We start from the raw sequence: 24411 nt of genomic DNA on the forward strand, positions 1-24411 counted from the left end.
CCAATCTGATAGGTAGGAAGTGGTACCTCAGTTGTTTTAATTTCCACTTCTTTGGTCAATAGTGATTTAGAGCATTTTTCATATGACCATAGGTAGCCTTGATTTCTTCTGAAAACTGACTGTTCGTATCCTTTAACTTTAATCAATTGGAGAATGATTCATATTATCATAAATCTGACTTAGTTCTCTATATATTTGAGAAATGAAGCCTTTATCAGAGAAACTTACTGTAAAATTTTTTCCCAGTTTTCTGCTTTCCTTTTAGTTTTGGCTTTGTTGGGTTTGTTTATGCAAAACCTCTTTAATTTAATGTAATCAAAATTATCTATTTATGGAATATTATTAAGTTGTAAGAAGCAACAAAAAGAATGATTTCAGAAAAACCTGGAAAGCCTTATATGAACTAATACAAAGTGAAGTGAACAGAACCAGAACATTTCACACTGTAATAGCAATATTACATGATGACCAGTTGTGAATGACTTAGCTATTCCCAGCCATACAAAGATATAAGATAATTTTGAAGGACGTAGAATGAAAATTCTATCTACTTCCAGAGAAAAAACAGATGGAATCTGAATGCAGAATGAAGTATACTTTTAGACTTTATGTTTCTTGTTTTCTTTTGTCTGTGTTTTCTTTTATATGACTAACAGGAAATATGTTTTACATGACTGTATATGTAATCTTTATAAAATTGCTTGCCTTCTCAGTGATCAGGGAGCAGATCAAGGGTGGGAGAAAATTCGGAGCTCAAAATTGGTAAAAATGAAGGTTAAATTGTTTTACATGTAACCAGGAAAAATAAAAGATAAAAGTTAAAAAATAAATTTAAACTGTATTGTTAAAATTTCCTCCATTCCTTTCTTACATCTAGATAACCATCACAACAATAAACCACACCTCATTTTGTAGTTTGCCAATTTCTGAAATGCAAATGATCACAATGAATTTAACAATCAATTCTTGAGAGCCAGTTCAAGTTGGCTCCAGCATTCTCCTTTCTCGCATAAGAGGGGGAGCTGCCTCAAAAACCTAATTGACTAGCAAGGTAATGAACCTAAGGAGTGCATATGTCAGCCAGTTCATCATTCCATCAGTCTGCAATACCTATGTGCTAGAGTTGGTAGAGGTTTTTCATCAATGCTATCCCGAGAAATCATGGCTTCATGTTCAAAGATGTTATTCCAGGGAGTAGCTAGTTTGTGGGACCTCAGAAATGTTGACATGGTGAAGCAAAGCAGTGATATAGGTGTTAGTTAATATGCTGCCACCGTGAAAGAATAGTGTCCAGGGCAGAGAGATTCTGAGTGAAAAATGCCAGTCCCCAAAAACCTACCACTTCTGTTACACTATGGCTCTCCCGACCTCTGAGGTGACCTCAGCTTCAGACCGCTAACTGTTAACGTGCTTGGTTACCTCCTGCCTAGCTTTTCACATTTGGCTATCTTGCGGACTCCAAATTGAGGAAGCCTGGCTTTCTTTTTATTCTCTCAGGCCATGATTCAAACCACACTTTCTTTTCCTAAGGAGTTTTTTGCCCTTGCTAACTGATCTCTTATAACCAGCATGCGTTAGTCCCATCCTGTCTGTAGGCAGTAATGACTAATACACCTTAACTTCACCTCACCTTCTAGAAGAAATAAAAGAAATGTAAAGGGTCAATAGTTACCCAGGAGAATTTAGATGTCTAATTTGGCTAAATTTTTATAGTTCAGTCATTTCAGTTGTGTCTAACTCTTTGTGACCCCCATTTGGGGTTTTCTTGGCAAAGATCCTGGAGTGGTTTGCAATTACTTCTCTAACTCACTTTATAAATGATGAAACTGAGGCAAATGGGGCTAAGTGACTTGCCCAGGGTCACACAGCTAATAAGTGCCTGAGGCTACATTTGAACTTAGGAAGATGAGTCATCCTGACTTAGGGCTGGAACTCCATCCACTGCTCTACCTAAAAAAAGTGGCTAAATATAAGCCGCTTATAATTAATTAATCAATCAACAAACATTTATTAAGTACCTATTATATACTAGGCATTGTGCTCTATGTTGAGGGCACAGATGAGAAGCTAAGACTGTGTCTGCCCTCAGGGAACATAACATTCTTTTTTTGGACCCTTTTTTAAAATTTATTTTTAGTTTTCAACATTCATTTCCTTTGAGTTACACATTTTCTCCCCATCTCTACCCTCCCCCACCCCACGATGGCATGTATTCTGATTGCCCCTTTCCCCAGTCTGCCCTCCCTTCTATCACCTCATCTCCCCCCATTCCTTTTCCCCTTACTTTCTTGTAGGGCAAGATAGATTTCTATACCCTGTTGCCTGTATATCTTGTTTCCCAGTTCCATGTGAAAAAACCCAATTAAATTTTTTTTTCTCATTTGTTTTTAGAACTTTGAGTTCCAAATTCTCTCCCCTCTTCCCTCCCCACCCACCCTCCTTGAGAAGGCAAGAAATTCAATATAGGTTATATATGTATCATTATGCAAAACACTTCCATAATAGTCATGTTGTGAAAGACTAACTCTATTTCCCTCCATCCTATCTTGTCCCCCTTTATTCAGTTTTCTCCTTTGACCCTGTCCCTTTTCAAAAGTGTTTGCTTTTGATTACCTCCTCCTTCAATCTGCTCTCCCTTCTATCTTCCCCCCTGCCTTATCCCCTTCCCCTTACCTTCCTGTAGGATAAGATACCCAATTGAGAGAGAACATACATTCTAATGACACAACATGAATATTACATATTTTATGTGTATATATATATATATATATATACATATACACATACATACATATGTATGTGTGTATGTATAATGTCTCTAAAGTCTTGGTGCAGTTTTAAGTTTATTAAAGCCTATATTTTGATAATGATAATGTTCACATAAATATGTATTTCTAAAACATACCCAAACCGCATTGAAGACAATTTTGAGGGGAAAGGCATTAGTAACTAAAGGGATGAAAAAATTCTCAAGTAGATGCAGTGAGCTGAGTGTTGAAGGGAACTATGAATCCCAAGGGGTGGAAGTGGGGAGGGAACACACAGCCAATGAGAAGGCATGGAGGAGGAGGAAGAACACTTCATATTTTTGCCTTCTACCTTTCATCAAGAAATTATAGATCTTTGGGAAGAATATACATTATTAGAGAAACAAAGGAAAGGGCTTCTTAATATTCTTAATGGAGGTAAAGTTGATTGTGTTCTTTGAAGACTTCATATAGAAATTTGGATCCAAAATGGCTTAGATTTAAGATATATAGTGAAGAAGTTATTTTGATGTAGGAGTTAATACAGAAAAAGTTGAAAAGAGAAACAAAAATTCCATTTTAAATCATTCTAAATAGGGCACTATCTCATCCAGTATTTGTCATTCCTCTCTAGAAAGGTTTTCATTTGAATTACAGGCAAATAATGTAGATGTCCTTTGCCAATGAGGCCTGGGTGATTCCATTAGACTTCTGATTTCTTTTTTTGTAGAGGACAGAATTGAAAGAAGGTTCATAGTGTTCAAACAAGCACCCTAGGCCAGGCTAATTTTAGGCAAAAATCTACTTAGATTTCTATGTAGGCTTTTATTTGTATTAATCATATTTGACTAATTAATCTGCAACATATAGATGAACGTAGTTCTTCCACAATGTGTCATAGAGTGTAGAACTATGAGTAATGTCTGGAAGTGTCACAAAGACTTGTTATAAAGAGGATATAAAGAAAAGATTGCTAACAGAGCTACTAAAGAGAAATGGGCTACCTTGAGAGCTAGTGGTTTAACATTCATTGGAGGTATGTAAACAAAAGCTGAATGATCACTTGTACATGTAAGAGATTGTGAGAGTCCACCACATTCTTTTGTATGTCACCCCTTAGTCTGATAGGTGACTCATTTCTGTATTCTATATTCAATCGTATCACCCCCAATTCAAGGGCAGTCCAGAGATATTTTTGTACATTTCCTCATTAATTCATAACATTTCAACATCTCTGGAAAAATTTGCTTTTCCAATCATCTCTCTGTCTCTCCCCTCATACATACGTCTTATTTTATTATTTAATCCTAATTGACTAAGGGAATATATACATGCATATACATATGTATGTACATATAATACATTAATCATTTAGGATTTAAATAATAAAACAAACATACAATTATTTGCAACAGTTTAGTTGTGAGAAAGCTCATAATGATCTAAAATTCTCAACTCTGATACCACTATCTCACACCATTAAACTTCATTCAGGGTAACAAAGTTTCTTCTGGAGAATCTTATTAATCCTATTTGCTAGATAAAGGTTAAACTATTTTTTTATAAAGAAAGAAAATACTTCTATATTTTTCTCTCTTTCTGTAAAAGCATCTTCTGCTTTCCTTAGTTCTCACATTAATAGTATCTCTAAACTCTTTATAATGTTTCTTCATAAATAACAAAACAGTTCTAACAAGAAAGTTGTTCCTCTTTACCTTTTTATGTCTTTTCCACAATTTATTTTATAGGCCCTCATAAGTCAAAGTTAAACTCACACTCTCCCTGATTCAATGAGAGAAGCACCTCATAGAATGATATTTACAATTATAATTCTCTTATCTTATCCCTTGAAAAGACAGTGATAGTTTCTAGACACTGTTGAAGAGGCTGCTGAAACAAAAGTAGCAGGTATATATGTATGTGTGTGTGTGTATATATATATATATATATATATGTATGTATATAGACATATATGTGTGTGTGTGTATATATATACATACACACATATATATGTGTATGTATACACACACACACACACACACACACACACACACATATATATATATATATACAGAGAGAGAGAGAGAGAGAGAGAGAGAGAGAGAGAGAGAGAGAGAGAGTGAGTATGGGTTAGACAAGATGGACACTGAGGTTTTTCCAACTCTGGATATTTGTGATTCTGTTAGTTGTCTTAAAGGACAAGATTTCTTTTCCTTCTATTCTGAAATTAATATTAATACTAATAAAATAGGCATTTTCATATACATAATAAAATAAAAAACGATTGAACATGGAACTGATATCTATTATGTACTCTTTATTTTTCTTTTTAGATATATAATAAATTCAGGGCAGCTAGGTGGCACAGTGAGTAGAGTACTGGCCCTGGAGTCAGGAGGACCTGAGTTCAAATCTGGCCTCAGACACTCGACATACTTACTAGCTGTGTGACCTTGGGCAAGTCACTTAACCTCAATTGCCCTCCAAAAAAAAAGATACATAATAAATTCATTTTGATGCTTGAAAAGCTATTCTTGTCTGTGCTTCCTTCTGGTCTTCTGTTCTCTTCTTTGCATCAACAAAGATACTTTAAGGATATTCCCTTTTTCTTTCCTTTTTTTACTGTCTGTCCCTAATTCCCCCTTGCCTTCCTACCCCCTTATGAGAAAAGAATACCCTTGTAACAAATATGCAAAATATGCCTGGTCAAGCAAAACAAATTTTTGAGAATATACATCTTATTCTGCTGTCAAGAAGTGGTTAATATGCTTCATTATCACTTCTTTGGTAATATAGTTGGTCATTACATTGATCAGATTTCTCAACTCTTTCAAAGTTTTTCTTAAAACAACTTTATTGTATGATTTCCTGGTTCTGTTCATTTTACTCTGTATCAGTTCATATAGGTCTTCCCAAGTTTCATTAAAAGTATCAATTTCATTATTTCTTACATTAAAAAGCTATTAAATTATATTTATATACCATAATTTGTATGACATTGCCCAATAAATGGGCACCCCTTAAATTCCCAGTTCTTTTCAACCAGAAAAAGATGCTACAATTTTTTTTTGTACAGATAATTTTCCTTTTTCTTCAATCTTTTTTTTGGGGAAAGGCTGAGTAGTGGTATTGGATCAGAGGATAAACATAGCACACTGAGTTTAGGGGCATATTTCTAAATTACTTTTCAAGATGAATGGACCACAATTCCACCAAATTCAATCGTGGTTCACAGTTCTACCAATAGTACTTTTAGTGTTTGTTTTTCTGAAGTCTTTTCAACAATTGTCATTTTACTTTTTCTCTTATCTTTACCAATCTTATGAGTATGAGGTAGAACCTGAGGGTTGCTTTAATTTACATTTCCCTAATTAGTAATTTGGAAATTTTTTTCATGTATTTGTTTGTAGCTTGTATTTCTTTTGAAAACCACTTGCTCATATGCTTTGATAATTTATTGGAGAATAGCTATTGTTCTAATAATTTTGAATTATATATCTTGGATAGGAAACCTTTTTTTAATCAAAGAAACCTGTTGTAAATATTTTTATCAATTAACTATTTCCCTTCTAATTTTGATTAGATTTATTTTTTGTGTAAAATTTCAATTTTGTATAATAAAATCACTCATTTTATAATCTCTGTAGTCCTCTCTGTCCCTTGTTTGGTCATGAACTCTTCCCCTATTGATAGATGTAAAAGGTAATTTGATCTTTTGCCTCTACTTTGCTTAAGATGTTCCCCCCTTATATTTTGGTAGCCATTTGAAGCCAAGCCTGGCATACAGTGAGATGTTGGTGTACACCTAGTTTCAAAGGGTAGGATTTCTAATATTGAATGGCTTCTGCTCATTATGGTCAATCAATAAATCAATCAACAACCATATATTAAGCTCCTATTGTGTACCAGGAACTATGCTAAGTACAAGGGGGAGAGGTACAAAAAAATGGTACAATACCACACTCAAGGAATTTACAATCTATCAGGGAGACCACATGTACATATGTATACACACATAATATAAAAAAATTCAAAGTAGTTGGGAGCAAGGGTACTAGCATTTGGAAACTCGGGAAAAATCTTCACTTAGAAAATGGAGAAAAGGGACACTATGAAGTCAGGAAAATCTTCCCTTAGAAAGTGAGGGAGAAAAGGTACTTTATGAAGAAGAAGTGATTAAGCAGTTCATTCCAGGAATGGGAGGTAGTGAGTGGACAGATATAAGAGATGCCATGTTGCATGCAAAAAATAGAAGACCAGTTTGGCTGAATTGTAGAGTTCTATCAGTAAGGCAAAATTCCTGAACTTGAGGATCATTATGAACAGGTCTTAATGTTTTGGAATCGCAAAGTATGAAAAACTCTCTAGGTAGAAGGCAAAGGAAGTATGACATTTATTTAGTCACCAGAGGATCCAATACCAAAACCAGCTACTCCAATTTGATATAGCAGTAATTATATTCCAAAAGCAGTAAGCCTACCTCAATGTAGCAACAAGGAAATTATAACACTGTAGTATAGCAAGGAACCAAGTCATCCTATAACCTTCCCCCCTGCTGGGGGTGGGGATTGTAAACAATCACTCATGAATCCCCACTCTTTGTTCAGCACTCTCTTCTGCAGCTCTGACTATGCTGGCTTCTCTCAATGTCTGCTCTTCAGTGCCCTCTTGATGTCTGCTGCCTCAATGTCTTTTTGAGGTCTGCTTCTCAATTCTGCTTCCCTTCAGTTCTGCTTCTCTTCAGTTCTGTCCTTCTTCAATTCTGGTTCTCTCATACTCTAGGCTCTCTTTATATACAGTCCTAACTGGCATCTGATTGGCTAGAACTCAGGTCTCTGATTGGTTGAATTCAGGATTGACTAGAACTCAGTGCACATACCATTGGCTCTGGCCCTGAGGGGTTCACACACAAATCAGCTTAGTGCCTGGTAAGTAGAGGCTTTAGGGCTACTTACAAACAAAGATACAATCAAGCTTTCCCACCTAGACCCACCTGAGACCTATTGAATGGGTGGGGAAGATCTCTGATCACTTTAACACTACAAGAGTACAGGAAGGGAAGTAATACAAAGTGAGCCTGGGAAGGGATTGACAATTTGTCAGGTATATTATAGTGGATATTCATTTCATTTATAGGTTGGACTAAATAGCTGCTGAGGTCCTTTCCAAATCTCAAATTCCATGAAATATAGGTTGGGGGCAGGTTGTGAATCGCTTTAAAAGCCAAACAAAGGAATTTGTATTTTATACTTGAGGAAACAGGAGTTTATTGAGTAAGAGGAATGGTATTGTAAGGTTTGCATTTAAGGAAAATTACTTTAGCAGCTGTGTAGAAGATGGATTAGAGCAGAGAGAGACTTGAGCTAGGGAGATTGGCTGAGTGCTAAGTATGTCACGCCAGGGTGACTTCATTAGTGGCTGTGTCCAGCTCCCCTGCCAGAGTGATAAACTGATTTGTTTGATGCTAATTGGAAGGGACAAAAATCACAAAGTCACTATCACTCTTCATTCCAATCCTGGCAGTAGGCATTTAGTAGTGGGGAAGGAAAGTATTTCTCTACTGTCATATCAGATTTGTACAGAGTCTGTTTCAAGCAGTGAAATTAAGTCCCTTGTGCAATACAAGTTTGTTAAGCTTCTAATTGAAGTGAATCTTGTAATTCAATACTTTGAACGCTTAAGTGTTCTAGACTGGAACATTTGCCCACATCTTGTAAGTATTCTATGATTTTCTATCATGCATGTTCATGTATATGTTTCCAGTTTACACCATATGTTTCTAGTTCAGTATTAAGTACCTAGAAAAGCCATTATTTTAGTTTGTCAAAGATAGAATTTTTTGTTTAATTTGGACTTTATGCTGCCATTAGTCCAATATTTGTATTGCTCTCCATACATACTGCATTTTCAACCTTTTGCCACCTAAAATGAACTCCTTCCTGTATACTCATGTTGAAACGTGAGGGTTAACAAAGCAGGAATGAATAGGATGAGACGAGTCTATCTCATCAGGAGAATACAAGAGATATCAAGCAGCAGAGGAACAGATAGGGAAAGAATGATCAGAACAGTGTGAAAGGTCTAGTAGACAAGATATTTTGACTTTGGGAGTTAGTTGAAACAGGAAGAGCCAAGCATATACTTATTGTGGGTTAAGGTGGCAGGGTTCAGAACAGATCATAAGCTGCTAAAGATCAGAAACTAGGTAATTTTTCATATTTATTTCTCCAGTACCCAGTAGGATGCTATGACCAGAGTTGGAATTTAAATGCTTGATGGATTGAATTCAGTTGTAATCATAAAGTTCATAAGGATGCATTAGCAACCAGAGCAAATTCTGACCTTAGAGCCAAGATTACCCTGGAGGAAAGAGCCACCAAGAAGCAGTCTTCCCTTTCTACCTCGTCTTATCTGGCTTGTTCTTCTCTGGATATCAGCTTCCCTTCTCACACAACCTTCCCAGAATACCTATTCCACTTGGCCCCTCAGGCTTACTCCTGCTTTCCAGTGGTGGTAGCCCAGGCCTCTCCCACCCCCAGAGTGGATGTAGTTGCTTACGCTACTTGAATGATATAATTCTTTTGGTTAAGATGGAGGACCACGAGACCTTAGCTCTGTCCTATGCCAGGGACTCCAGGCCCCTGAGTATTGTCATTTGATCTGCCGATGCACCAAAATGACACTTGGTCCTTTTCTTCAACCTTTCTACAAGCTAAATCCTTAGGACTTCTGGGGTCTTTCATCATCCCTGCAACAGGCATTGTGTGTTGTCTCTCCTAATCAGAGACTCCTTGAAAGCAGGGATTGCCTCATTTTTTTTTCTTTTTATATCCTTAGCACTTAGCACAGAGAATATTAGCACATAATAAGCACTTAGTAAGTGAGTTTTCATTCATTCATTCATAATAAATACATTTTATGAAGAAAGCGATATTGAAAGAGTTTGGGAGAGTTTCCCATGACCCCATGGCTAGTATACAGGTGTCCATAAAGTCTGTGTGCAATTTAAAGTTACAGCTATTTTAAATTGCACACGGACTTTATGGACACCCCGTATAAGAGGTTGGATTTGGACTCGCAGCTCTCCAGATGCTAAGTTTTATGTGCTCCTCTCACTTCAGCTCCTAGCTGAACTTTAATACACATATCAATTCTCATCTGTTCTATTAAGACCCAACTACTTATAACCTATGCCATCTTGGGAATGTACCTTTTTCTGCAATCTGCCCCTCAGTTTCCTCATTTTTTAAAGAGATGGGATTAGGCTGAAAACCTCTTCTTGCTCTAACTTCTATACAGCTACTAATGATCCTAGCTGATATCGAACTCTCCTTTTATTTCACCTAGAGTCAGCACCATAGAGTTCAGTACTTAATTATTCTCTAATAGTTTCTAATGTTAGTCTTGTCTTCCTGACTATGGCTTCATTCAACCAGCTCTTTGTTGGGGGGTGGGGGAAGAGGAAGGATGAATGATTTGTCTATAAGTGAATTTTCTAGCAGTTGCAGTTTCCTTTTTAACTCCTGAATTTTTTTTATTTTACCATTTTTGAGATTTTTTAATAATTTGTCATATACCTTATTAAACAAATCTGTTCACTGTGCTTTGAACTTTTTTTTAAGATTTGGGATCACAGTACGCAAAGGGTGGTTTGCTTCTATACTAGATGGGCCATGATGACTGTCATTTGTTGCATCACAGTGTCAGTTTCAAGAAACTACCCTTAACCTCCCTCTTCTTCCAGTCGTCTGCTTTTAGTCTACTGTCTGCTGTAACTTAAGAAGGTACAACTAGATAACCAAGTTCATTAAAGTTTAAATTACAACATTTATAAGTCAATAGCTCTGGCCTAAGAGAAACCTGATCTATGTTTTAGAGTTTACCAGAATTCAGAATTTCAAATAAGTTGGCAATTACTGTAGATTGCAAACTACTGAAAGGCAAAGACCCTATCTTATACTTCTAAATGCTCATGACTGGGCACAGAGTAGGCATCCAAGGAATTACTGTTGGTTGTTTGATTTCCCAACAAGATGGTAAGATTCTTATGCTATGGCAGTTAAGTGTGCTATTATTCACTAAACATTTGGATAACCACTTCTCAAGTTGATTGGGGAAAAAATACCAGCTGTGGATTGTGTTACTAATGAAAAAAAATCAATGCTTAATGTTGAAACCTCTTTTTAATCACTATAAAATATTTATGACAATAATAAGTTACATACAAACCCAGGCAGGATCCTTGCCTTCCATAATCCAGGTCCAGAGCTTACAGGGCTGGGGAAACTTCATCCTCAAGGCCATATGTAGATCTCTAGGTCCTCAAGTGTGACCCTCTGACTGAATCAAAACTTCATAGAACAAATCTCATCAATAAAAGGATTTGTTCTGTAAAACCTGGACTCAGTCAAAAAGCTGCAGCCAAGGATCTAGAAGGCCACATGTGGCCTCAAGTGCTACAACAAGTTGTTAAATTCCAGATGGTAGAACGAGGAGTGGTTAGTAAAGTTGCAAATGGGCAGATTTTGAGGCCCTTTGAAGAAAATCATCACTGGAGGTCATTAACAAAGGCTAGATGGATATGTGTCGGGGATATTATGAAGGGTATTTACTTCAAGTATAGATGGCCTCTGAGTTCCTTTTCAACTCTGTGATTCTGTGATAGCAAATGAGGGCAGAACAAACAGAAGACTATGGTTTTAGTGGCGAGGGTGCTGGAAGCAGAGAGTACTCAGGTTCAAACTGTGGTTCTGTACTTGTTAAATGTGTGGCATTTGTCAGGTTTTTTAATCTCTCTGGGACTCAATTTTCTTCATATGCAAAATGAGGTGGTTAGATAAAACCTGTGACCTCTGATGTCTATTCACAAATGAACAATGTATGCCCACTAAGAAAGAGCTCTGAATTTGCAGAGGCAAATTTTACCTCTCAGGACACTGAGAGGAACCATGGCTATGAAGTGGAATTCTGGCCTCAAAGTCAGGAAGACATGAGTTTAAGTCCTATCTTTTAACATTTACTGACTGTGTGACTCTGAAAAAAAATCATTTGACTTCTCAGGACCTCTAAGAATAGAAATTACAGAAGTTGCCAGTCTAGGATGGAGGGAAAGAAATGAACAAAAAGTCTATAATATAAAAGGGATGTAATGGGTTTCTGTTCTGCTTTTAGTGGAGGAAACATCTTCTGCAGTAGTTTTCCATATCAATGAAATCACAAGTCTGGACTATATGTTCACTGAGACTTATGGGATGAGATGTGTGACTAGTTTATGCTGTTGGATAGATATATTTCATTCTAAAGAAACAGAATAGGTAAAATGTGGGGAAGGAAGTAGTATTATATTAGGAGGAAATCCAGGAACCAGAGGTAGGGTTCATAGAAACAGTATTTTCCCAATAGTATACTAAAGACCACCTGAACAGAAAGAAGAAATAGTTGAGGAGTTAGTCTGGTAAACATCACAATCCTAGCATAGGGATATGGAATAGTATTTATGGGAAGTTTCAATTATCTAAACACCTGGTGAAATACCCCATCCTGCCCCCCCTTCATTTTCTCCCTCTTTCCCTCTCTGACTCCTTATGTCTTTACAAAATCAGGAAATTGCTTTTATGAGAATTTTATCTTTTAAAATAAGAAGGAGGGAAAAATGGTAGCTGTCAAAAGGAAGCAGAATGGAGAAGGGGGTGCTGAGGTGAATAGGCCTAAAAGAAAGGGGAAAAAGGCCAGAGTGCTGGCCAAACCATCCCCTCCAGTCCCAAAGAAGGCAGAGGAAGAGGAGGAGTACCACATCCCAGGTCCCATCTGCAAGGGTATGGAAGAATAAGGAACAGGTTCTTATCTTCTCATCAAGAGGAATAAATTTCAGAACATGATACTTAATGCAAGATTTAAGAACATTGATGCTTCATTCTAAAGCAGGTAACAAAATGGACTGGAGGAACATGATGTTTGTCATTAATGAGTTCTATGAAATAAAGAACTGCAATATCTATTTTGAAGCTAAGAGAAAACAAAATCTTTGTATGTGGCTTTCAAATTCACCTCAAGGGCCATCAGCTAAGTTCTTAGTGCAAAATATTAATACTTTGGCAGAGTTAAAGATGATTGGAACTGAGAGGTTCATCTCCTCTTCTGGCTTTTGATCCTACTTTTGGTGGATCTCCACATTATCCTTTGATAAAAGAACTCCTTCTTCAGATATTTTGTATTCCACAATACCATACCAAGAGCCAACCATTTGTTGACCTTCACCATTATGGAGAATAGGATCTGGTTTCATAACTATCAAATAGTAGAAAATACTACTCTCATAGAAATTGGGCCTTGTTTTGTCTTAAATTTCATAAAGATTTTCCAAGGCAGTTTTGAGATGCCAACTTTTTATGAAAATCCACACTACCAGACACCAAATATGCATTGACATATAGTGAGAATGACCACAGCTGTAAAATACAGGGTGAGATAACAAGTCGAAGAAGTACAGAGGCTCGAGAAGAAAGAACTTTTATTCCAGAAGATCCTATGGATGATGTCTTTAAGACACCAGCTAAAGAAAAGCCAGTGGAAATACTATTTGTGAAACCAGAGCCCAGAGTCAATTTGAAAACAAAAAAGCAAAAGACATACAAAAGACAAAGAAAAATGAAGCAGAAGGCTTTGAAGACTAAGAAAGCAGAGTGAATCTGTGGAAAACAAATGTTTTCCAACATTTCATATTTATTTTACATTCAATATGAAAATACTCTTTTATTATCGAGGACTTTGGTACTTGTTTAGTGGATCAATAAACAAATCTAGGGCCAAAAGTGTTTGATAGAAGATTATTTTGGTCATCTAATTTTTTCAATAAAATAAAATGTCACAAGAAGAAGGAACCAAGATGAAGAAATTTTCTTCTTGGTGTGATTACTATCAGAAACTGTAATAGGAATGACAGGGAATGAAGTTCTAACAGCATATTAGACTAGGCTATTGAAGGGAAGAAAAACCAGTATAGTCTGAGATAGATCCTAGATTTCTAAAGGGTTGATTTCAAAACATTCAAAGGAAAAATGGGTACCATGGGATTCCATAGTTCAAGGATTAAAGATTGTGGGGAAAGTCAGCCCAGTATAGTTGGGCTGCTCTCAAAAATGATATTCTGAAGACACACAGAGAACAAATAGATAGTTGTCTAAAGACATCAATGTGAAGTTATTGAGAATTCACTGATTAAACACACACACGCATATACAGAAAATGGAAACAAGAGTGAATATTAGAGGCTGAATATAAAAGTATGGCATAGTCCTTAAGAAAGATAAAAGTGAGAGTAGGAAAGGAAGCTAAGAGCAACTAAAATGTTGTTGTTTTAAAGCTATATAGGAAAAAGGAGAAGGATCAAGGAAAAAATAAGTTGACTGGTCAAGGTCAATGCAATTATAACTGATGAGAGATGCATTGGGGTTTAATTTTAATTTTGCTTCTGTTTTCTCTGCCAGTAGGTATGATACTTGGATTGCAAAGGAAGGACAAATATGACTTACTCAGATATGTAAGGAGATAATGAGAAAGAACATAGATACCCCGAATGAATTCAAATCACCAGGCCCAGATACACTATAGTCTGGGGTAATGAAGGAGCTGATATATGATTAATGAGCCACTGTCATAGATATTCAAATTACATTTTAAGAAATCATTTGATAAAGTCCTTCATTCTATTCTTATAGAAAAGATGGAGAGGTATGGGTTAGATGATAATTTAATTAATAAGACTAGGGTCTGATTGAATGGCTGGACCCAAAGAATAGTCTTTGATACAGTGATACCCTGGAAAGGCTTTGTGGTATAGTGACTTGGTGTTAGGAAGACCAAGGTTCAAAGCCCATTTCTGATGTGTGCAAATGAAAATGGACAACTTATTTAACTTCTCTGAGCATGATGGAACTCTCTAAGACTATAAGCTAGACTATAATCTGCATTGGTGGAAGAAGTTTTCATATGGCTTAAATTATAGGTCCTTGACATATGTTCCTCAATTGAAAGGAAGTTTCCAGTGGAATTCCCAAAGATCTGTGCTATTTAACATTTTTACCAATTATTTGAATAAAATTATAGATGGAATGTTTATCATGTTTGTAAATATCAAAAAAAAAAAAAACCTAGGAAGGATGGCTAACCCACTGAAAGCAGATCTTAGCTTAAGATAGGAATAACATCTTAGAGTACAGAGATGGCATCCTTGCTATAATTTACCCTCATCAGACCATATCTTGAGATTTTTGGCAGGATAGAATATTAAGGGAAATCTAAAATGATAAAATTTAATAGAGATGAATGTAAAGTCTTATATGTGGAGTCAAAAGTCAATTCCACAGGTACAAGATGGTTGAAGGATGATGAGAATTAGTTCTTCCGAAAAAAGATCCAAGGGTATTACTGAACTGTGAGCTTATTGTGAGTAAAAAGTGTTATAGCCAGCCTGTAGAATATTAGGCTCCATTAAGAGGCATTATCCAGGAGTAAGTTATGAATTTTATGCTGTTTAGATTACATAAGAAATGTTTTGTTCATTTTTGGTTTCTAGTTTTTGGGAAGGTCATTCATAAGCCAGAGAATATTCAGAGGAGGGCAACCCGGATGGTGGCAGGGAAGGAAATAACCATTTATTTAATGCCTACTTTGTGGTAGGCACTGTTTTAAGTGTTTTAAAAAATATCTCATTTAATCATTATGGTGAGGGCTATAAATTTGCAGCATATAAGAATTGGTTAAAGGAACTGAGAGTGATTAACTTGGAAAAGAGGAGATTTAGAGGAGACAAAATATCTGTGTTCAAGTAGTAGGTGGGGTGTTACCTGGAAGGGGGAATCAAGTTGTTCTGTTTGACCCTAGAAAGCAGAACTAAAAGTTATGTGGTACTAACAAAGAGGTAAATTTATGCTTTATATAAAGAAAACTTTGTAATGATTAGACATAACCAGAAGTAGAAGGGACTGTCTTAGAAAGTAGTGTCTCTCCCCTTGTTGAAGATATCCAAGCAAAGGTGAGATTACTTATTGGGTATTTTATAGAGGGAATCCTTTTTCAGGTATCGATCAAAATACATAGCCTCTGAAGTTAATTTCAAATTCTTATATTATGTGAATCTCTGATATGTGATTAAATACTTAACTCTAAGGTATTTGTATAAGCTCTTAATCACTGATCTTGTCCAATTTTAATAGATATGAACACAGACAAAATATTATACTTGTATCCAACACTTTTTGAAATACCAAGTGTACACCTCCTTCATATTCCACCAAAGCCTGGAATTCTGAATGGATTCTAGACTAATGCAGAAGTATTGCTAAGGATCCACTTTGAGATATCCCTCAAATAATTTGTATTATGAAAAAACAATAACATATCATCATGTATACTAGAATCTTAACTCCAATCATCTTATTCTAGGATGTATTTCACATTTTCTTGGAAGCAAATTCTCTGGAAATTGCATAAATAGAATTCAGTTTATTATGAGTGGATCATAGCAAGATGCTTTAACACTTGACCACAGTGGAATGTAGCAAATGATTAGCCAATTATCATCATAAGAGTAAACAATTAACAATGATTTGGGATTATGCATATTATGATGCATATAATAGCTTTGCAAAATGTTTATCTTTTCATAATTTTTCCCTCAGTGAAAATCAATTCAGTGCTCATTTATCATTGCTTTGTTTCCTTCAGGCTATATTTATTTTTATTACATACATTTACATTATTTTAATCTACAGACACACATCTAAAACACTGCAGTTTAATAGAAATAGTATTAGAAATGTTTGGCTATAATTTATGTGTACCTTTTACCCTGGAATATTAATTTTTGGAGAGGAGGCATTTTTTTCCTCTAACAGTCTATTGTGGGACATGCAAGAAGGCTAGACAAAATCCAAGAAGATGAAATTTAATAGAGATGAGTGTAAAGTCTTATACAAGTCTTGTAAGAACCAATTTCAAAAGTACAAAATGGAGGAGATATAACTCTATAGTATTTTAGAGACAAAAATGTAGTAGGGTTTTTCATGGATGGAAAGCTCATTTTAACTCAAAACTCTAGAATGGTAGCCAATTTATAGAATCACAGGATCATAGATTTTAGAAGTCATTTAGTCTAAATCCTATCATTTTATAGATGAAGAAAGAGATCCAGAGAGGTTAAGTGATTTCTGTAGATCACACAAATAGTAAGCAGAAAGCCAAAATTTGAAGCCAGGTCCTCTAACTGCAAATTCAGCACTCTTCAATTCAATTAAACATGCTTTAATTTTGAGTTGAATATGAGCAAGCCACTGTATGAGGTTATGGGGAAACCAAGATAAAGACAATCAGCCTCTACTCTCATGTAAGAAAGTACATAACATATACAAATACATAAAAAACAAGTATGCACAAAATAATACAAACAGTTTCAAGACAGAGGAAGCACTAATAACTGAAAAGATAGGAGAAGTCAACATGTAGATCACATTTGAACCATTCATTGAAGGAAGTTTGTTATTACAGAAGGTAAAAGGTAAGGAAGAAATGCAAACCAGATATGATAGATTCAGGTGTGGCTCTGGAACTGCAACCCATTCATAGATTGCCAATTAAATTAATATAATTGAGATTTAGATATTATAAATCATGCAGCAAAATGTCTGAAAAAAGTTGCAGGATTTCAGTGAACTGCATGGAATATTTGCCACAGTATTTTTAGAACAAATTCAATATGATGAAATTTAATAGGGATAAATGTAAAGTTTTGTGTGTAGGTTCTAAAAATCAACTCCAATACAAGACAATAGAAGAAATCCTAGAAAGTAGTTTTTCTGAAAAAAAAAACAAAAAACTTTAAGGTCTTATTGGACTGAGAACTCAATATGGGTAAATAGCTTGATATTACACTATGAAACTCAATAAGCCCTTAAAAGCAATAATATTATCTTACTTAGAAAGTTGGGGCAGTGGGTAGGGGAGGCCCAGGTGTGAACTACCTGCTGCTGAAGAGGCTGAGGCTGGGGACCAGTTGAGCTTAGGAGTATCTAAGTAAGAATAATGTTAGTGGGGTGGCCCACTGAATCCAGTACCAATGTGGCAACCCCCTAGGAAAAGAGTTATGAGGCTGGACTCTCTAAGTAGGAGTTAACTAGCCCAGATGGAAAACAGGGCACACCAAAGCTTCCAATCTGAACAGCAGTAGGATTGAATCTGTGAGTAAGCTGCTGCATTTCTAACCTGGCAAGATAGAGCCTTAGTCTCAAATAAAAAAAAGTTTGGGGTGGGGAATGCTCTTACTACCTATCTTTCCTTGAAGGTTTTCAGTGAGAAAAAAAAATGTACTACTTCTTAAGGCATTCCATTTCCCTTTGAGATAGTTCTGGTTTGTAGATAGTTCTTTATATCAAGCTTAAAGTTGCCTTTTAGTACCTTCTCATAGCTCTTAGATCTGAGCTCTTTGGACAAAAAGGACAAATCAAATTCTTCTTTCACATAATAGCCTTTCAAAATGGTTGACCCCAACTGCCATACCCCTTCTTAACCTTACCAAGTAATGTTATTTCTTCAGTCTCTTTACTTCTTCACTCTCAATGTTCCCAGTTCCTTGAAGTGAATAGACATCATTGCCTAGAAGTCCTTCATTGTTTTTCTTCTTATTTGGCTGCTCTTCAGTTTGTCAAAGTCTTTTCTAAAATATGGCTCTTAGAGCTGAACTCAATAATTCAGGGCAGAATACTTCCATAGTATCGGAAACTTTACTTCTCTTAATGCAATCTAAGGGAACAAAAGCTTTTTGGGCTATCATTTATCCTATTCAATTATAATAAGTTTGAAGTCTACTTAAACATTCGAATCTTTTTCCAGATAAATTGCTTCCTAGTTTTCCCATCCTATGCTTGTAGAGCTGAGTTTTTGAGCCTTTGAGTAAGAGAACACTTATCCATATTAATTTTGTTATATTCCTTCTATAATCTAAACCAGGCCTATACAACTTGTAGCCCATGGGCCACTTGCGGAACACGAAAGGATTTCTTCTATATTTTCCTCTACATTTTTTTTTGTGGCCACCCCAAATCTTTTGGCAGGCTGCAGGTTGTGCAGGCTTGATCTAAACTAGAGTCATTTTTGATTCTCTTTTCTAACATTTTAGTTATCTCACCTAGTTTTGTGTCACTTGAAAATTTGAATAATATGCCATATGTCTTTTCATCTAAATCATTGATGAAATTGTGAAATAATACAAGGCCAAGCACACATTCCTAGGTTTCTCTATTAGAGACCTCCTTCCAAGCTGACATTCAACCAATAATTTCTCCTTTTCATATTAAGCCAACTAACCGCTTTAGAAATTACTTTTACCATTGTCTACCCCAGTGATGTCAAAGTCAAATAGAAATGGAGCTCACTAAACATCCATAAGGACTACTATGACTACATATTGACTTATAAAACTACATATTACATTATTTATGTTCTATTGTATTTTACTTATTTTTTAAACATTTCCCAATTGCATTTTAATCTGGTTCCTGAATGCTAGATAGTATGCTTGAGTCTTGTAGTCTATACCATATCTCTGGCAAACTATCTACAACATTACCCCGATATACCCATTTTTGTAACCCATTCAAAAGAGGAAGGGAAGTTCATTTGGCATTACAATTTTTTTAGTAATATTTTATTGTTCTGCAATTATAAGTAAAAACAATTTTTAACATTTTAAAAAAGTTTTGAGTTCCAAATTCTGTCTTTCCTTCCCTCCCTTCTCCCTTTCCTGAGATGGCAAGCAATCTTATATGGGTTATACATGTGTAATCATGTAAAACATATTTTAATATTAGTCATTTTGTGGAAGAAAACTCAGACCAGAAAAGGAAGAAATGAAGAAAGAAAGGAAGGAAAGAAGGAGGAAGAAAGAAAAAGTAAAAAATCATATGCTTTGGTCTGTATTCAGATGTCATCAGTTCTTTCTCTGGAAGTGGATAGCATTTTTAATCATAAGTCCTTTGGGATTGTCTTGGATCATTGTATATCTAAGTCATTCACAGGTTTTCATCATACAATATTGCTGTTACTGCATACAATGTTCTCCTCTTTCTGCTCACTTCACTCTGTATCAGTTTGCACAAGTCCAGGTTTTTTTTTTTTCTGAAATCATCCTGCTTGTCATTTCTTATAACATAATAGTATTTCATTCCAATCATATACCACAACTTGTTAAGCCATTCCCTAATCAGTGGGATTCTTCACAATTTCCAATTCTTAGCTACCACAAAAAGAGCTGGGGTGTGTGTGTGTGTGTGTGTGTGTGTGTGTGTATGACAAAAAGGTCCTTTTCCCTTTGGCATGATTCATTCTTGACGAAGGCTTGTTAGTTTTTTGTGATCATCACTCACTTTTCTAACTTAGTAAGCATTTGTTTAATAATCTCTTCTTGATTTTTGCCAGGAATTGAATCCAAAACCATTTGCCAATAACCTTTAAGTGTTATTTTGAGAATAAAATGAAATAATATATGAAAAAGAGCTTTGCAAACTATAAAACTTGATACAAATATGATGGATTACTTTTTAACTCTAATTTACCAGCATTTATTATATCCCACCATTTGAACAATAAAAGAGAAAAATAAAACTCTCCCTACAAATATGAGTTCTCCAATAAACAGATTCCCACATTGGTCATATCTAAAAATTGTACATCTCATTCTGTATCTGGAAAGAGGTGGGTAGTATGCTTCATTTTCAGTCTCTGAAATTGTAGTTTACAATTGTGTAGATCAGAATTATGGTCTTTCAAGGTTGTTCTTTTTATAATGCTGTTGTTATTGTATATGTTATTCTCTTAATTTCACTCATTTCTCTCTGCATCAGTTCATAGAGGGCTTTCCAGTTTGTCTGAAATGGTCCAATTTGTCATGTCCTGTGGAACAATAATATTCAGTTACATTCATGTACTGTATTTTCTTTAGCCATTCCCCAACAGTCTCTTGGTTTTTTATTACCATGGAAAGAGTTACTATACATATTTCCATTATTATTTTTAGAAGGCCATGTGACATAGTGGAAAGACACATTTCAAATGGACTCAAAATCAGAAGACTTGTCTGTCTTATGATCCTGGCTCTCCATTTTTACTAGCTTTGCTCTGGGCAAGCAATCCGACTTGTTTCTTTTCTGATTCTCAGTTTCCCTGAATGTGAAGTAGGAGTAGTGATACTTGACCTATTTACCTCCTGTGATTACAATAAGGATTCTTTAACAGGGACATATTTTATTTTATTTTATTTTATTTTTTACATTTTTTGGGACTTATTTTAAAGTATAGGTTTGCGTAGAAGGTCACTGAGGTACCTTCCAAATTAAAAACTTTATGATTGTATGAAATGAGATAATATATTTCTAATTGTGCTCATTGTGTGATTGTAAACTATTATATCATAAGGAAGTATTTATATTGATAGCATATTGCCTAATAGTAGCATGACTATATGAAACAGGATTACACTTGTCTCCTTGAATTCTGTTTATCCTCAAAAACATAGTTTAAAGGTTAAGGAGAATTTAGATGTTAGAGGCACATTATCAAAGTTTCCCTGGGTTTAGCAATATTACCTCACACTCATGTAACAATTTAATGTTTCTGAAGAACTTCCTTGCAACAACTCTGTGAGGAAGCTAGTACAAGTATTTTATCTCCATTTTATAGGTGAGAAAACTAAGGTTCTGAGAATGTAATGGACTTGTCAAGGCTTACAAAGCTCGTAAATATCTGAGATTGAATTTGAAGCCAAGTGCCAGAGTGTGTTGCTAGGTCTAAAAGTTTGATGAAAAAGATATTGAGGAGCCAGTAAAGGAGTTAATGCTGAAAATAAAATGTCTCTTTCCTTTTCTGTATTTTTTGTGAAGATCCCCTAAGGAGAATATATGGTTTAACTGAAGATAGACATAGGATTTGAAGCCAGAAAAAATAAGGGAAGCCTACTATGGCACATATGATACTTCACTGCCATTTCTTTGCAATGTTTCTCCCCCATGCCTGAAATATATTCCTTCTTCCTGAAATATACTCACCTCTTCCTTTTAATTGCTGGCTTCTTTTAAGACTCAGATCAAATGCCACCTTCTTCAGCAGGTTTTTAATGCTTCTCCCTGCAAAGATCTTTCCATTTACTCTGTAGGTATCTTGTATGTACCTAATTACGGGAGTTAGGTAGCACAGTGGATAGAGTGCCAGGCTTGGAGTATGGAAAACATATCCTGTGATTTCAAATCTGGCCTCAGATACTTACTAGCTGTGAGACTCTGGGCAAGTCACTTCACTCTGCCTCAGTTTTCTCATCTGTAAAATGAGCTGGAACAGGAATTGGCAAACCACTTCCGTATCTTTGCCAAAAAACTCCAAATGGGGTCACAAAGAGTGAGACATGACTGAAACGACTGAACAAGATGTGCCTAATCTAGAAGTGCTAGATGGGTTCTGGGACTGAAATGGGCTTCAGGCAGAGGAGAAAAGGTGAAAGGAAAGGATTGGGGAGGGAGGGAGCTCCCCACTCTCATTGTAACAATCACTCTCATTGTTACCTCTTCATCTCTTAAATGGACATAAAAACATCTACCATATGGGTCATTTCAAGGATCAAAACAGATAAGAAATGTTAAAACATTATGTTAATTTTGTTATTATTCACTATATCACATTCCTTTTTGAGGGCTAAGAATTTGAAAAGCTGAAAGAAGAAATTCCTCGGTTTCAAATGAAGGATTTTTCCATTCTGAAAATAGTGGCTGCTTGATTCTAATCTTCATTTTAACCTTGTAAAAGCTTTCCAAAGCTCAGCACATCATAAAGTCCAGCTCACTCAGGGATAAAATGGGTTATTATGCCAATGTTCAGATCATCCTCAATTCCAGTTGGAGCCCACAGCTATCAGGACATGGCCACCTTCCCTGGCCAGCAGGAAGCTGATCATTTTGTCAGTTGTATGTGATTCAGAGAAAAGTATTTTCACCCAAATGGTTTTTCTGTATAGGAAACTGCTTTGGAAGTTGGTTTCTTTTGATTCTTCTCAGGTGTTTTCCAAAATTTGTTTCTATCAGGGATAAGGATGATTTTCTTGATATGCCCCCATTGCCAGATGGAGTAAGCCTCATCTATCCACAAGGCCACCCTGAAGGTTCCAAGATTATAAATGTTTGTTTCTTGGGATTGTCTGTCCTCTTTTCCTCCCTTTTTCCTGTTAGCAAGCCCCCAGATAGGTGTTGGCTGCAGAAGGAGAGGATCCAGCATCTGCCAGAATAATTAGCATACAGATAATTGTTGCTTTGGCTTGAATGAATTAACATATTTAACTGCTGGGAGGAGGATGCCTTCGTGGAAAATACAGATTGCAGCCTATATTGGCTGAAACTTGCATTTGCTTTCTCATTTGCCAATGCTATGGAAGGACCATCATGTCACAGAATCAGACTTAGAGCTGAAAGAAACTTCAGAGGAAATCTAGTCCAACTTATTTGTTTTATAAATGAAGAAACTGAGGCCAGGGGGTTCACACAAATAGTAAATGGTAAGAAGTGGGATTTCACTCCAGGTCTTCTGACTCCAGAAAGTATTCCCTTTTGAAAATATCATGCTGACTCTTGATCATTTATTTATGTCAGAGGACTGAATGAGAAAGAGGGACTTGTGGAGGAAAAGCCAAATTCCCCCCTCTCCCACCAACATGTGAAAAAACTTATTAATGAAAATTCAATTCAGCAAATGCATGTATATATGTATATGTATATGTATATGTATATGTATATGTATATGTGTGTATATATATGTATATATATGTATATGTATATATATGTATATATGTATATAGCATATACTCAGGGCAGCTAGGTGGCACAGTGAGTAGAGTACTAGCCCTGGAGTCAGGAGGACCTGAGTTCAAATCCAGCCTCAGATACTTGACACACTTACTGGCTATGTGACCTTGGGCAAGTCGCTTAACCCCAATTGCCCTGCCTTGCCCCCTCAAAAAAAAGTAAAAAAAAAAAGGTACTGTGCTCAGCACTGGAGAAATAAAGACAAAAATGAACTAATTCCTGTCTTCAGGTGGCTTACATTCTACTGAAGGGCAACAAGTACCCAAGTCTAACAAGGTTTCAGGACAATGATGTGATGAGCAGCCTATATGGCATCACCACCTAGTTCTACTTGTTAGCAGCTCCTTTTCTGATATATTTTCATCCTGAGTTCTAAAATGTCAAAAAGTTGTTTTTTCTGATACTTCCTAATTAATTAATAAAATTATACCATTTTTGTCATTAATTAGCAACAAGTATTTATTAGGCACTTTTAATGTACCAGGTACTATGCTAAATGATGGAGAAACAAATAACAGCAAAAAGAAAGACAGTTCATGTCCTCAAGAAACACATTTTAATTGGAGAAGACAACATGTAAAAGGAAGCTGAAAAAGGAAGGCAGTTTGGGAAGAAGGGAGCGGCACAGGGGAATAATGGTGAAATTCAAAGTGTCAGAATCAGAGCTGAGAGTGAAAGGAAGGATGGGTGGCCAGTGCTCTTCCTCAAAATAGTAGTTCTGGGAGGAACTCAGCACTGAGAAGAGGGAGCCACAGCAGTGAAGGGATCTT

General features: G+C 35.9%; 1 pseudogene; it reads left to right on the forward strand.

Moving 5' to 3' along the window:
• Nucleotides 1-12399: 12399 nt before the first annotated feature.
• Nucleotides 12400-13433, forward strand: LOC118856016 (annotated as a pseudogene).
• Nucleotides 13434-24411: the final 10978 nt, after the last annotated feature.

The sequence above is a fragment of the Trichosurus vulpecula genome, chromosome 7 (genome assembly GCF_011100635.1).
Source record: "Trichosurus vulpecula isolate mTriVul1 chromosome 7, mTriVul1.pri, whole genome shotgun sequence".
Classification (NCBI taxonomy): Eukaryota; Metazoa; Chordata; class Mammalia; order Diprotodontia; family Phalangeridae; genus Trichosurus; species Trichosurus vulpecula.